Source organism: Scyliorhinus torazame, chromosome 3 (assembly GCF_047496885.1).
Source record: "Scyliorhinus torazame isolate Kashiwa2021f chromosome 3, sScyTor2.1, whole genome shotgun sequence".
NCBI classification, from domain to species: domain Eukaryota; kingdom Metazoa; phylum Chordata; class Chondrichthyes; order Carcharhiniformes; family Scyliorhinidae; genus Scyliorhinus; species Scyliorhinus torazame.
In genome coordinates this window covers 48,631,517-48,646,251 of record NC_092709.1, presented here as the reverse complement: position 1 = coordinate 48,646,251, position 14,735 = coordinate 48,631,517, and the positions used below count along the sequence as shown (strand labels likewise).

Genomic DNA, 14,735 nt, shown 5'->3' with positions numbered 1-14,735 from the left:
CTCTCATCAAATGCTTTCTCGGCATCCATCACCACCACTATCTCCGCTTCCCCCTCTGGTGGGGGCATCATCATTACCCCTAGCAGCCTCCGTATATTTGTATTTAGCTGTCTCTCCTTCACAAACCCAGTTTGGTCCTCATGGACCACCCCCGGGACACAATCCTCGGGTCAGCTGCCCCCTTTCCCTCACCTCATTAAAGGTTCTCATCAGTAGCGGGGCCAGCAAGTCCAAATATTTCTTATAGAATTCAACTGCAAATCCGTCTGGTCCCGGGGCCTTCCCCGTCTGCATGCTCCCAATCCCTTTCACTACTTCCTCCGTCTCAATCTGTGCTCCCATCCCCACTCTCTCCTGCTCCTCCACCTTAGGAAATTCCAGCTGATCCAGAAAGCACATCATTCTCTCCTTCCCGTCCGGGGGCTGCGCTTCATATAATCTTTCATAAAATGCCTTGAACACTCCATTCACTCTCTCCGCTCCCCGCTCCATCTCTCCCTCCTCATCTCTCACCCCCCCTATCTCCCTCGCTGCTCCCCTTTTCCTCAGTTGGTGGGCCAACAACCTACTCGCCTTCTCCCCATATTCGTACTGTACACCCTGTGCCTTCCTCCATTGTGCCTCTGCATTACCCGTAGTCAACAAGTCAAATTCTACATGTAGCCTTTGCCTTTCCCTGTACAGTCCCTCCTCCGGTGCCTCCGCGTATTGTCTGTCCACCCTCAGAAGTTCTTTCAACAACCGCTCCCTTTCCCTACCCTCCTGCTTTCCTTTATGTGCCCTAATAGATATCAGCTCCCCTCTAACCACTGCCTTCAGTGCCTCCCAGACCACTCCCACCTGTACCTCCCCATTATCATTAAGTTCCAAGTACCTTTCAATACACCCCCTCACCCTTAAACACACCCCGTCATCTGCCAATAATCCCATGTCCATTCTCCAGGGTGGAAGCTGTTGTTTTTCTTCCCCTATCTCCTGGTCCACCCAGTGTGGAGCATGATCCGAGATGGCTATAGCCGTGTATTCCGTCCCCGTCACCTTTGGGATCAGTGCCCTTCCCAAAACAAAAAAATCTATTCGTGAAAATACTTTGTGTACATAGAAGAAAAACGAAAACTCCTTACTCCTAGGTCTACTAAATCTCCAGGGATCTACTCCTCCCATCTGCTCCATAAAATCCTTAAGCACCCTAGCTGCAGCAGGCCTCCTTCCGGTCCTGGACCTCGATCTGTCCAGCCCTGGGTCCAGCACCGTATTAAAGTCTCCACCCATTACCAACTTCCCCACTTCTAGGTCCGGGATTCGTCCTAACATCCGCCTCATAAAATTGGCATCATCCCAGTTCGGGGCATACACGTTCACTAATACCACCGCCCCCCCTTGCAGTTTGCCACTCACCATCACGTATCTGCCCCCACTATCCGCCACTATGGTCTTTGCCTCAAACATTACCCGCTTCCCCACTAGTATGGCCACCCCCCTGTTTTTTGCATCTAGCCCCGAATGAAACACCTGCCCCACCCATCTTTTGCGAAGTCTAACCTGGTCTATCAGCTTCAGATGCGTCTCCTGAAGCATAACCACATCTGCCTTAAGTTTCTTTAGGTGTGCGAGTACCCGAGTACCCGTGCCCTCTTAATCGGCCCGTTCAGCCCTCTCACATTCCACGTGATCAGCCGGGTTGGGGGGCTCTTTACCCCCCCCCCCCCCCCCCCCTTGACGACTAGCCATTTCCTTTTTCAATCCAGCTCCTCACCCGGTTCCCACGTAGCTGTTTCCTCCCCAGGCGGCGCCCCCCCGCCCCAACCCCCCCCCCTTCCATACCAGCTCCCACTTCTCCCCAGCAGCAGCAACCCAGTTAACCCCCCCCCCCGCCCCGCTAGATCCCAAGCTAGCGTAATTGCACCCCCCATGTTGCTCCCAGAAGTCAGCAAACTCTGGCTGACCTCGGCTTCCCCCCCCGTGACCTCGGCTCACACTGTGCGAGGCCCCCTCCTTCCTGCTTCCCTGTTCCCGCCATGATTACCATAGCGCGGGAACAAAGCCCGCGCTTCCCTTTTGGCCCCGCCCCCAATGGCCGGCACCCTCAGCTCCTCATCCTCCCTCACCCCCTCCCCCACGACATGGGGAAGAGAGAGAAGTTACAGGGTCGCAGGTTTAACAACTTGGGAAGTCCTCTCCTCCCCCTTTTCCCCCCCTTCATCCCACAAATTCACCCCCCCACTTTTGTCCCAAACGTTCTTTTTCTGGCCCGCTCACTCCAGTTTCTCCTCGACAATAAATGTCCACGCCTCATCTGCCGTTTCGAAGTAGTGGTGTTTCCCTTGATGTGTGACCCACAGTCTTGCCGGTTGCAGCTTTCCGAATTTGACCTTCCTTTTATGCAACACCGCCTTGGCCCGATTAAAGCTTGCCCTCCTTCTCGCCACCTCCGCACTCCAATCTTGATATACGCGGATCACCGCATTCTCCCACCTACTGCTCCGAGTTTTCTTTGCCCATCTGAGGACCATCTCTCTGTCCTTGTATCGGAGAAATCTCACCACTATTGCTCGAGGAATTTCTCCAGCCCTCGGTCTTCGCGCCATAACCCGATAGGCTCCCTCCACCTCCAGCGGACCCGTCGGGGCCTCCGATCTCATTAACGAGTGCAGCATCGTGCTCACATATGCCCCGACGTCCGCCCCTTCTGCACCTTTGGGAAGACCAAGAATCCTTAGGTTCTTCCTCCTCGCATTATTCTCCAGCACCTCCAGCCTTTCCACACATCTTTTGGGTTGTGCCTCGTGGATCTCCGTTTTCACCACCAGGCCCTGTATGGCGTCCTCATTCTCAGTAGCCTTTGCCTTCACGACCTGAAGCTCCTGTTCCTGGGTCTTTTGCTCCTCCTTTAGCCCCTCAATCGCTTGTAATATCGGGGCCAACAGCTCCTTCTTCATCTCCTTTTTGAGTTCATCTTTGCAACGCCGCAGGAACTCTTGTTGGTCAGGGCCCCATATTAAACTGCCTCCTTCCGACGCCATCTTGCTTTGTGCCTGCCTTCCTGGCCTCTGCTCTAGAGGATCCACCGCAATCCGGCTACTTTCCTCTCTTTTTTCCATCCGTGTCCAGGGGGGGATTCCCTTCTGGATTACTGCAGTGTTATTTGCCGTTAAAATTGCCGATGGGGCTCCTATTAAGAGCCCAAAAGTCCGTTCCACCGGGAGCTGCTGAAACGTGCGACTCAGCTGGTCATCGCCGCACCCGGAAGTCGAGGGAGTGCATGTTTAAGCTGGGATGTCGATAAAGGGAGTTGCTTTGTCCAGGATGGTATTGTACTTCTTCAGTGTTGTTGGGGTTGCACCTCATACAGACAAGTGGGAATATTGTACAGTCATCCGGTTATGTGCCTTGTGAATGATGGAAGGGCTTTGGGAGTCAGGAAGTGAGTCTCTTGATATCTAGCCTCAGACCTGCACTTGCAGCCACAGTACTTGTCTCATGCATGTCACAATGTCCGACTCAAATTGCCTGAGATGGTAATATTGTATGATTTAGAGTAGGAGGTTATTAATGTTTAGTGTTCCAGAGGTAAATGGATCGAGTATAGTTTCCAACCCACTACTGAGGCAGCCTGGTATGGCATTCACGGTTTCAAGCATGATTGAGTTTGTCATGCAGTAGGGTAAATGTATCACCCCTGTTAACTGCTGATGAAATTTGTCCTTGTTGCATCTCTGGCTTCCTCAGTGGTCCATAAACCAAAATAATGAATGTCTGTCCATGACAGTGCACCAACCTGCCACATGAAAGAGAATCCCACCTTGCAAGTGTTTTAGCGTAGAGTGGTCAATTCTGATCACATGCTCAGCACCTCTGCAATGCAGAATACCCATGTTCCCAATAAATTAATAACTATCAATCATGAGTCTCGCCTCAGCTATTCCATCAACTGCAATGATGCATTTCTTTCATTCATAGACCAACAGTAGGTGATACCTAATTGTATGTATATTCAGTCTCCTTGAGACCAAGAAAGCACAGAGCAAATTTTCTGAGTGTGCATCAAATCCCTTCCCAGTTATCCTTTCACTCACCATCGTTAATTTTGCGGCTCACTGGCTTCACCAGCATTGGGAAACATTTCAGCCAGTTAAAAAGATTGATGCTACTTTGAGCTCTGAGAGAGACAGAGAAAGCAAGTATTGTAATCCCCACTCTCTCAGTACTTGTTTGGACTAATAAACATTCAAAGAACAAGAACAAAGAAAAGTACAGCACAGGAACAGGCCCTTCGGCCCGCCAGGCCTTCGCCGACCATGCTGCCCGTCTAAACTAAAATCTTCTACACTTCCGGGGTCAAGCTGATGGAATGATACTTTTACTGCTTTCCTTTCTCAGGCTCTCCACTCAACAACCTCTCAGCCTTGGTGATTTCAACCTCCATTTCAATCATGTTTTCTGTCCTATGACTTCACTCTCCTCCTATCCTCATGATTTCTCCTTAATTCACCTATATTAATGGCCACCCTGTCCACTTACCACTTTACATGTTCTCTCTACTTCCATCATGTCAGCCACAAACCAGACAATCTCTGGTCATTTCCTTGTATCCCACTCCATTTGTATGTCTCTTCCTCCTCCCAAAACATTTAAGCTTGCCCTTCCCCCGCCTGCATGCTGAAAGAGGCCCTGTTTATCCTCCAGTTGCAGCCAAATCTTTTACAGTTTCTGCCGGTTCTGGTAACCAAAAGACATACCATTCCTGGGGGACACTGTCAGGGGAATGTTGCAGTCTTCTTCCCACACCGGGAAATGTCAAACAAATGCCGTGGGGGCCCTGTAAAAGAGCCCAAAAGTCCGTTCCAAGCGGGAGCTACCGAATATGCGACCTAGCTCTGCATAGCCGCACCCGGAAGTCGGCTGACATGATTAACACTACACCCTTGTATGCTTCACCCGGTGCAGGTGTTTTGTAGTTACATTGTGTAACTTGTGTTGCCCTATTATATATTTTCTTTTCTTTTCTTTTCATGTACTTATTGATCTGTTGAGCTGCTCGCAGAAAAATACTTTTCACTGTACCTCGGTACATGTGACAATAAATAAACTCCAATCCAATCTGTGGAATTCTTTACTGCAGAGGTTGGGCCGCTAAATATGTTCAAGGCTGAGATAGACAGATTTGTAATTCGTAAGGGAATGGATGGTTATGGGGATAGGGCGGGAAAGTGGAGTTGAGGATTATATCGGATCAATCATGATCTAATTGAATGGCAGAGCAGACTTGGTAGGCCGAAAGGTCTACTTCTGCTCTTCCTCCTTCCAAAACCACTTCCTTCTAAGTCCAGCCCTCCTGGAAAAGCTCTCACCCTTTACTTATAATGGTACATTCAAATTCTCGATTTTCTAGTATTTGGCCCTCCATTTATTACTGTTGCCACTGGCCTGCAAATTCACAATCTCAATTCCCTCTTTGATACCCTCAGCCCCTTATTCTCTCTCACATGGGCTATTCCCCCCTCTCAATTCCCAATTGCCAAGGTATGCACACTTGAATGGATATAGCAGGCTGCTGGTTTCGCCATTTACTGCTGGATCCGGCAGCACTATCAGGTCCAGCTCGCCTCTGCCAAATCTCTCACTACCCCAGGGTCAACCTGGCATCCTTTCCATTACAAACTGTTTTCTTAAACCCCTTTTCACTGCTCCCTCCACCTTCACTTCCAACATGTGAAAAACCCATGGATCTCTTTGTCACTAATATTAAGACTATCTGTTCAGCTGTTTATCTTGTTACCCTTCCTTCCGCTAGCCCACCAAGCCAAATTTCCCCTAAGATTGTTCTGTGACCTATCACTGACCTTGCATTCTTCTGACCTATCTTCCCTCTGCAAGTTCATCTCACCCCTGAGAACCTCGTCGTGTTCCTTTAACACTATTTCCACCTGACTGTTGAACACCCAACTTTCCTTCCTAATCCCCATGCTAGCTGATATTGTTAATAGTATCCGTTGCTCAGGAATTGTTCACCACCCTTTCAAATCGGCTGTCATCAAACCCCCTCAAGCAAACTCACCCATGATCACTCGGTCCTTTCAAACAACCTCTATTCCTCTCCAAAGTCTATGAATATTTTGTTGTTTTTCCAATCTGTGCTTTTCTTTCCTACAATTCCATTTTTGAATCCCTCAGATTTGGTTTCCGCATCTTTATCAAAGTCACAAGTGACATCCTATGAAAGTGTGACAATTGTAAATAATCCCTCCTTCCTTGATTGTCTGCAGCCTTTCATATGGCAGACCACACCATTCGCCTGTGGTGCCTTTCCACTTGTCCGGCTGGCGAGAACAGCTTCACCTGGTTTCATTCATATTTAAATTGTTGTAACCAGAGAATCATCTGCAGGATATTATCTTCAAACGTCTGAACTTTACCTCTGGAATGTCTAAGGAGCTATCCTTGCCCTTATCCTATTTCTCATTGGTACGCTGCCCCTCAGTGACGTCAATCGACAAAAACGCATCAGGTTCTGCATGTACACTGATGATACCGAGCTCTACCTTGCCGCCACTTGTCCCAAATCCTACACTGCCTCTGATTTTTCAAACTTGTCCAATATCCAGTATTGAATAACCAGAAATTTTCTAATGTTAAATATTTGGATGACCGAAGCCATTGTAATGTGTTCCCACAACAAACTCTGTTCGCTTGTCACCAATTTCATCCTTCTTTTGCTGACTCCGGTCTGAGAGGGAACTAGTGCATTTGCTACCTAGCTATCCTTTTTCATTTTCTGCTGAGATTCAGGTCCCATATCCTCTCCATTACCAACTCCACCAACTTCCACCTTTGTAACATTGCCCAACTCCACTCCTCCCTCAACGAATCTGCTGGTGGAACCTTAACCCAGTTTTTTTATAAACCTCTAGACATGACTATTCCAGTACTTTGCCGCCCAACTTCCCATCTTACACCCCAAGCAAGCTTGAGGTTGTTTAAAATTCTGTGGCCAGTATTGTATTTCATATCATCCCATTCACCCATCACTCAAGTGTCCGTTGACTTACATTGACTCTTTTATTTTAAAACCTTCTCCTCATGTTCAAATCCTTCCACAACCTTGCCCCTCCTGTCCCTATAACTTCCTCCAGCCTGACAATCCTCCAAGAAGTCAGCATTCCCCCAAACCTGGCTTCTTGTGTTGTGATTCATATGACTACATAAGCATTTTGTGGAAACAGCTCTTCGTTGTCTATCTGTAGGCCAATGTACATCTATGTATGATATATTCAAGCTGAGCGAGCGCGGTGTAAAACGGGGAACCAGTGGGTGTAGTGTACCTGGATTTCCAGAAGGTGTTTGACAAGGTGCCGCACAAAAGGCTGTTGCATGGCGTTGCGTATTAGGTATTATGTATTATACATGGATAATGTATTAGCATGGATAGAGGATTGGTTAACTGACAGAAAGCAAAGAGTGGGGATAGGTGAGCGTTTTTCTGGTTGGCGATCGATGGCTAGTGGTGTGCCTCTGGGATCAGTGTTGGGTCAGCAATTGTTCACAATTTACATAGACGATCTGGAGTTGGGGACCAAGTGTAATGTGTCAAAGTTCGCAGATGACACTAAGATGAATGGTAGAGCCAAGTGCGCAGAGGATATAAAGTCTGCAGAGGGATAGATTGTTTAAGTGAATGGGCAAGGGTCTGGCAGATGGAGTTCAATGTTGATAAATGTGAGGTCATCCATTTTGGTAGGAATAACAGCCAAAATGGACTATTATTTTGATGGTAAAAAATTGCAGCATTCTGCTGGGTGTCCTTGTGCACGCATCGCAAAACATTGGTTTGCAGGAGCAGCAAGTAATTCCGAAGGCAAATGGAATTTTGTCCTTCATTGCGAGAAGAAGGCAAATGAAATTTTGTCCTTCATTGCGAGATGGATGGAGTTTAAAAGCAGGGAGGTTATGTTGCAGCTGTACAGGGTGCTGGTGAGGCCACACCTGGAGTACTGTTTACAGTTTTGTCTCCTTACTTGAGAAAGGATGTACTGGCACTGGAGGGTGTGCAGATGAGTTTCACTAAATTGATTCCGGAGTTGAGAGGATTAGCTTATGAGGAGAGACTAAGTAGGCTGGGACTATACTCATTGGAATTTAGAAGAATGAGAGGGCATCTTATCGAAACATAAGGGGATAGATAGGACAGAAGCAAAGAGATTGTTTCCACTGGTGGGTGAAGCTAGAACTAGGGGGCACAGCCTCAAAATAAAGGGGAGCAGATTTAGGGCTGAGTTGAGGAGGAACTTCTTCACCCAAAGGTTGTGAATCTATGGAATTTCCTGCTCAGTGAAGCAGTTGAGGCTGCCTCATTAAATATTTTGAAGGCAAGGATAGATCGATTTTTGAACAGTAAAGGAATAAAAGGTTACGGTGAGCAGGCGGGTAAGTGGAGCTGAGTCCACAAAATGATCAGCCATGATCTGATTGAATGGCGAAGCAAGCTCAAGGGGCCAGATGGCTTACTCCTGCTCCTAGTTCTTAGATTCTTATGATCTGTGATTTCATCATTTTAAATTCAGGACCTTTGCTCAGAATTCCCCTCAAACATAAAAGTGAGACAATCCTTTTTTTAGTTGCTACATTTTGTTCATATGCATAATCACTGCTTTCAACTTCCCAATATAAACCAGTAAGAAAGCAAAGACCTTCAAGGATGGCACTGCTGCCTCACAGCACCAGGGACCCGGGTTCAAATCTTGGGTGACTGTGCCTGCTTGGATTTCCTCTGGGTGCTCCGGTTTCCTCCCATCATCCAAAGATGTGCAGGTTGGGTGGATTGGCCATTCTAAGTCGTCCCGTCATGGTTAGGTGGGATGATGGGGGTACAGGGATAGGGCAGGGAGTGGGCCTGGTGAAATGAAATGAAAATCGCTTATTGTCACAAGTAGGCTTCAAAGAAGTTACAGTGAAAAGCCCCTAGTCGCCACATTCCGGCGCCTGTTCGGGGAGGCTGTTACGGGAATTGAACCGTGCTGCTGGCCTGCCTTGGTCTGCTTTCAAAGCCAGCGATTTAGCCCTGTGTGCTCTTTCGGAGACTTGGTGGAGACCCGATGGGCCAAATGCCCCGCTCCTGCACTGTAGGGATTCTACGGTCTATGATGACATCTTTCACCACCTCAGGATGTCCCAAAGCAATTTACAATTAATGAAGTACGTCTGTAGTGTCGTCCCTGTAGGAAACCTGGCAACCTTTACATACATCAGTGAGATAGTAGCCAGATAATCTGTTTCAGTGATGTTTTCAAATCATTCCATGGTGTTGCCCAATGCAGCCACCTCCAGCTCTTCAACCCTCCAGGGACTCTGTGCTCTGTCAATTCTGGTTTCTTGTGCGTCCTTGGTTTTCATTCCTCTATCATTGCCAGTAATGCTTTTACCTGCCTTGGTAGCTCTTGAATTCCTTTCTTCAATATCTCATCCTCGTTAGCCCCCTCTCTCTCTTTCTCTCTTTCTCTCTCTCTCTCTCTCTCTCCTCCTTTAAGATACTCTTTAAAAATTAACTGGTTGGCCAAACTTCTGGTCACCTATACTGATCATTTTATTGGCTTCGGATCAAGCTTTGATTGATGATACATCTGTGAAGATTTTTGGGATACTACATTGTGTAAAAGACATTGGGCGGGATTTAACAACCACCCTGGCAGGTGTTTTTCTGCAGTGGAGGTGGCCCTCCAGCTGGATCTACCGGTCCTGCCATTTGTCAACCGAATTTCCCGGTTTTATTATCATGTGTACTGAGGTACAGTGATAAGTACTGTTGTGCGTACAGTCCAGACAGATCATTCCATACATGAAAAAAAAACATAGGGCAAACATAAATACATAATGTAAATACATAGACACAGGCATCGGGTGAAGCGTACAGGAGTGCAGTACTACTCAGGAGAAAAGTTGTGTGAAGAGATCAGATCAGTCCACAAGAAGGTCATTCAAGAGTCTGGTAACAGCAGGGAAGAAGCTATTTTTGAATCTGTTAGTGCATTCTCTCAGACTTTTGTATCTCCTGCCCAATGGAAGAAATTGGACGAGTGAATAACCTGAGTGGGAGGGGTCTTTGATTATGCTTCCCTCTTTCCCAAGGCAGCAGGAGGTGTAGTCAGAGTCAATGGATGGGAGGTGGGTGCGTGTGATGGACTGGGCTGTGTTCACGGCTCTGTACTTTCTTACGATCTTGGACCGGGCAGTTGCCATATCAGGCTGTGATGCAAACTGCACCCCTCGTCACTGGGAAAACCACGCGCTGGCGTGGGACTGGAATTTCCCGCCTGCGTGAACAGCGAGTGAATCCTACCCACTAAACAAGTGCTAGTTGTTGTAATGTAATGCCTCCTTCAATTTCAGAATCTTTTGAAAATGGTCTTTATGTATATCAGACAATATAAGAGGATATGCTGAAATCTAAACTGTAATCTGCATGTTTGCCTCCTGGGGCCCCCTAGTGTACAGCTAACAATGTGAATGTACAATACATCTCATCACTCACAGCCAGATAAGTAGCACACACGACCAATCTAAAAAGCAGTGAATGTTGAGCGAGACGAGTCTTAGTGTTCTTATCCCTTCAGACATTAACTCTGATTTATGGTCACTTAGTTAATTAATAAAAGCCATTGGGTTCAGATATTCTGAAAAGTGAAATGAATGACAACAAGTAGTACATGCTTCACATAACTGCCGACAACATCTAGTGAGCAAGAGGGAAGGTCAGAAAGAAAATAATAATGTAAATTCCTGATTAACCTTACCTGAACTTTGATGAGTCAGAACACATGCAAGTCAAAGATTAATGTTTTTTAGGTAAATTGTTTTACACATTCATACATTCTTTAAAGTGAGAGTAAATTGGAATTTTTGAATTTGGCTATTTTGCTTTTTATACTGTGCCGTTTGTCATTTTGGAAGAAAATATTTGTTATAATTAACCTGAAGGCGTGACCATAGTCTGAACATGTTGTTGTTGTGGTCAGCCCTCTCCTCGCAATTGTATGGAATGATTTTGGTTCTGCCCTGGGCCTGATTTTGGGGTTTAGTTGCGTTGTGTGGTATGTCTGTAACTTCCCTTAGAGCTGGGGTTTCTGTGTATTTTCTCTTTTTGTAATGGTGGGTATGTTGAATCCACTCTTGGCTCCTACAGGCAGCATGGTAGCATTGTGGATAGCACAATTGCTTCACAGCTCCAGGGTCCCGGCTTGGGTCACTGTCTGTGCGGAGTCTGCACATACCCCCCCCCCCCCCCCGTGTGTGCGTGGATTTCCTCCGGGTGCTCCGGTTTCCTCCCACAATCCAAAGATGTGCAGGTTAGGTGGATTAGCCATGCAAAATTGCCCTTAGTGTCCAAAATTGCCCTTAATGTTGGGTGGGGTCACTGGGTTATGGGGATAGGGTGGAGGTGTTGACCTTGGGTAGGGTGCTCTTTCCAAGAACCGGTGCAGACTCGATGGGCCGAATGGCCTCCTTCTGCAATGTAAATTCTATGATGATCTATGAAAAGAGTCGGCTCATCTTCACCTTTGTGAGGTGTGCCCTAAACACCACCTTCAGCCTTGTCAGCCCCAACCTCGCGCACGAAGTTGAAGCATTCCCCTCCGGAGCACCTCACATCACAACCCCTCCTCCATGCCATCTCCCAACTCTTCTTCCCATTTTGTCTTAATCCACTCCAACGGAGCCTCCGCTTCTCCCAGAATTGCCCCATAAACTGCTGACACCACATGATGCACGATCAATGACCACTAAAGCGAGGTTGTAGTCCAACTGAAGGCTTTAATAAGCTAGATGTTTCCCCCAGCAGCTCAGGTACAGAATGAGGGCTGCTGGGATGGCACGGGTTCTTATACCCCACCTATCAGGGCGGAGCTATCATACATTCTAACCACTAGAAAGCATACAGTTTCCACCAATGGTGCTTTGGCCTATCAGGTACCATAATACCTATAATACCACATTCACCCCCTGTTTAAAAAAAAGTCCGGCGGGGGTGGTGGCCAGAAACTACAAAACATAGCAACATGGTATAATTAGTTATGGAGGTACCGTAATACCGCCGTACAGTGTTTAGTAACTATTTACAATTCTGGTAGGTACGTACATTTGATGGTTTATATTTACAGATTACAGTTAAAATGAAGCAATCAGTCAATCGGGGGCCCTGGTCGTCCTCTGTGATTGTTGGAGCTTCGGTGGTGACTCCGGTGAAGGCTCGGGCGCCTGTGACTCCGGGAGCGTGGCTTCGATTTCCATGGCAGCTTTGTCACCCCTCGACGGTGCTGGTGGGGAAATGGCTGACGTGCGAAGGGAGCGCCTGCAGGGTGCGTCGGTGGGTGGGGGGGGTCTAGACGGGGGCGGCGGAAAGACCGATCCTCCTGTAAGGTGCTGCGGTGGAGGGGAGGGTGGGACTGGTGGCTGGAATGTGCGTGGGGTTCCGGCGGGCGCCAGGTCCCGAAGGGAGACCGTATCTTGTCGGCCGTCGGGGTACGCCACGTAGGCGTACTGCGGGTTAGCATGGAGCAGATGGATCCTCTCGACCAACGGATCCGACTTGTGCGCCCGCACATGTTTTCGGAGCAGGATGGGTCCGGGTGCTGCCAGCCAGGTCAGGAGCGAGGTCCCAGAGGAGGACTTCCAAGGGAAGATGAGGAGACGTTCGTGAGGTGTCTGATTGGTGGTCGTACAAAGCAGTGACCGGATGGAGTGGAGGGCATCCGGGAGGACCTCTTGCCAGCGGGAGACTGGGAGGTTCCTGGCCAGTAGGACGGTCTTCCAGGCCGTTCCGTTCTCCCTCTCTACCTGTCCGTTACCCCGGGGGTTGTAACTGGTCGTCCTGCTCGAGGCGATGCCCTTGCTGAGCAGGAATTAATGCAGTTCGTCGCTCATAAAGGAGGACAACGGACAGGTAGAGAGGGAGAATGGAACGGTCTGGAAGACCGTCCTACTGGCCCTACAGTCCAGGAACCTCCCAGTCTCCCGCTGGCAAGAAGTCCTCCCGGATGCCCTCCACTCCATCCGGTCACTGCTTTGTACGACCACCAATCAGACACCTCACGAACGTCTCCTTGTCTTCCCTTGGGCGGGGTATAAGAACCCGTGCCACCCCAGCAGCCCTCATTCTGTACTTGAGCTGCTGGGGTAAACGTCTAGCTTATTAAAGCCTTCAGTTGGACTACAACCTCCCTTTAGTGGTCATTGATCGTGCATCAATTTAATAAGCTAGTTTTTTAAGAAGAAAGGATGGAGCTCCAAATCAAGCCGGAGTGTCTGCAACTTAGCCCCCACGCGGCGAACTCAGTGGCAATCTTTAAGCACTGGCTGGCGTGCTTTAAAAGGTATCTCGAGACGGCTGAAAACGCACCCACAGGAGAGCAGAAACTGCATGTCCTGCACTCAAGGGTGAGCCTGGAGATTTACACCCTCATCGAGGAAGCGGAAGACTTTGATGCAGCAATAGAGCTGCTAAAAGACACTATATTCGCCCGGTAAACCAGGTCTACACCCGGCACCTGCTTGCATCAAGGCGACAAACCCCTGGGGAATCGCTGGAGGAATTCTACTGTGCACTCCTGGTGTTGGGCAGAAGCTGCGGCTGCCACGTGCTGGGTTGGCACGGGTCCTTATACCGCCTATCAGGGCGGAGCTATCATACATTCTAACCACTAGAAAGCATACAGTTTCCACCAATGGTGCTTTGGCCTATCAGGTACCGTAATACCTATAATACCACACCACACCCTTCTCCCTGTCCTCAGCACCTCCTCCAACAGTGTGGGGGCCGGCACCACCGGAAAGCTCAGTAGCTCCTTCTTCGCAAAATCTTGGACCTGCATATACCTAAACATTTTTCCCTGCCCCAACCCATTTTTCGCCCACAGAACCTCCAATCCCGCAAACTGGCCCCCCAGAAACAAATCCTATCTCGCCCTGACTCCCTTCTCCGCCCATCTCTGAAAACTCCTATCCCACTTCCCTGGCTCTCATCTATGATTTGCCCCAAATCGGCATTTCCCTTGACCCCGCCCCCAGCCTAAAGTGCTGGCACAACTGCCTCCAGATTTACAACGTCGCTACTACCACTGGACTCCCATAGTATTTCCCCAGGGCCAACGCCCTCAGCCCCAACCCCCTACACAGACTCTCTTCCATTCTAATCCATTGGGTGTCTCCGCTCCGCCCCCCCCCCCCCCCAACTCAGCTCATCACCTTCTCTGCATTCGCCGCCCAGTAATAATATAGTAAATTCGGGAGACCCGACCCCCTGACTGCTGTCCTCTCTGCACCTTCCAAATCACTGTCACTGTCTGTGCGGAGTCTGCACGTTCTCCTCGTGTCTGCGTGGCTTTCTTCCGGCTGCTCCGGTTTCGTCCCACAGTCCAAAGATGTGCAGGTTAGGTGGACTGGCCATGCTAAATTGCCCTTAGGTTAGATGGGGTTGCTGAGTTACGGGGACAGGGTGGAGGTGTGGGTTTACGTGGGGTGCTCTTTCCAAGAGCTGGTGCAGACTCGATGGGCCGAATGGCCACCTTTTGCACTGTAAATTCTATAATTTTAATCCTAGCCACCTTCCCACCACCCCACCCCCATATAAACGAGGTAATCATCTTTTTAACCTCCTTGAAAAATGCCTTTGGCAGGAAGATTGGCAAGCACTGACAAATAAACAAAAATCATGGCAACACATTCATTTTAATTGCCTGTACCCG

At 48.6% G+C, this 14,735-nt stretch overlaps 1 protein-coding gene across 5 annotated transcripts in view; it reads left to right on the top strand.

The window, feature by feature from the left end:
• The window catches only part of inpp4b (inositol polyphosphate-4-phosphatase type II B), a 1,315,761-nt gene that overhangs the window by 408,083 nt on the left and 892,943 nt on the right, over positions 1 to 14,735 (top strand). The gene's annotated exons all lie outside the window — the stretch shown is intronic.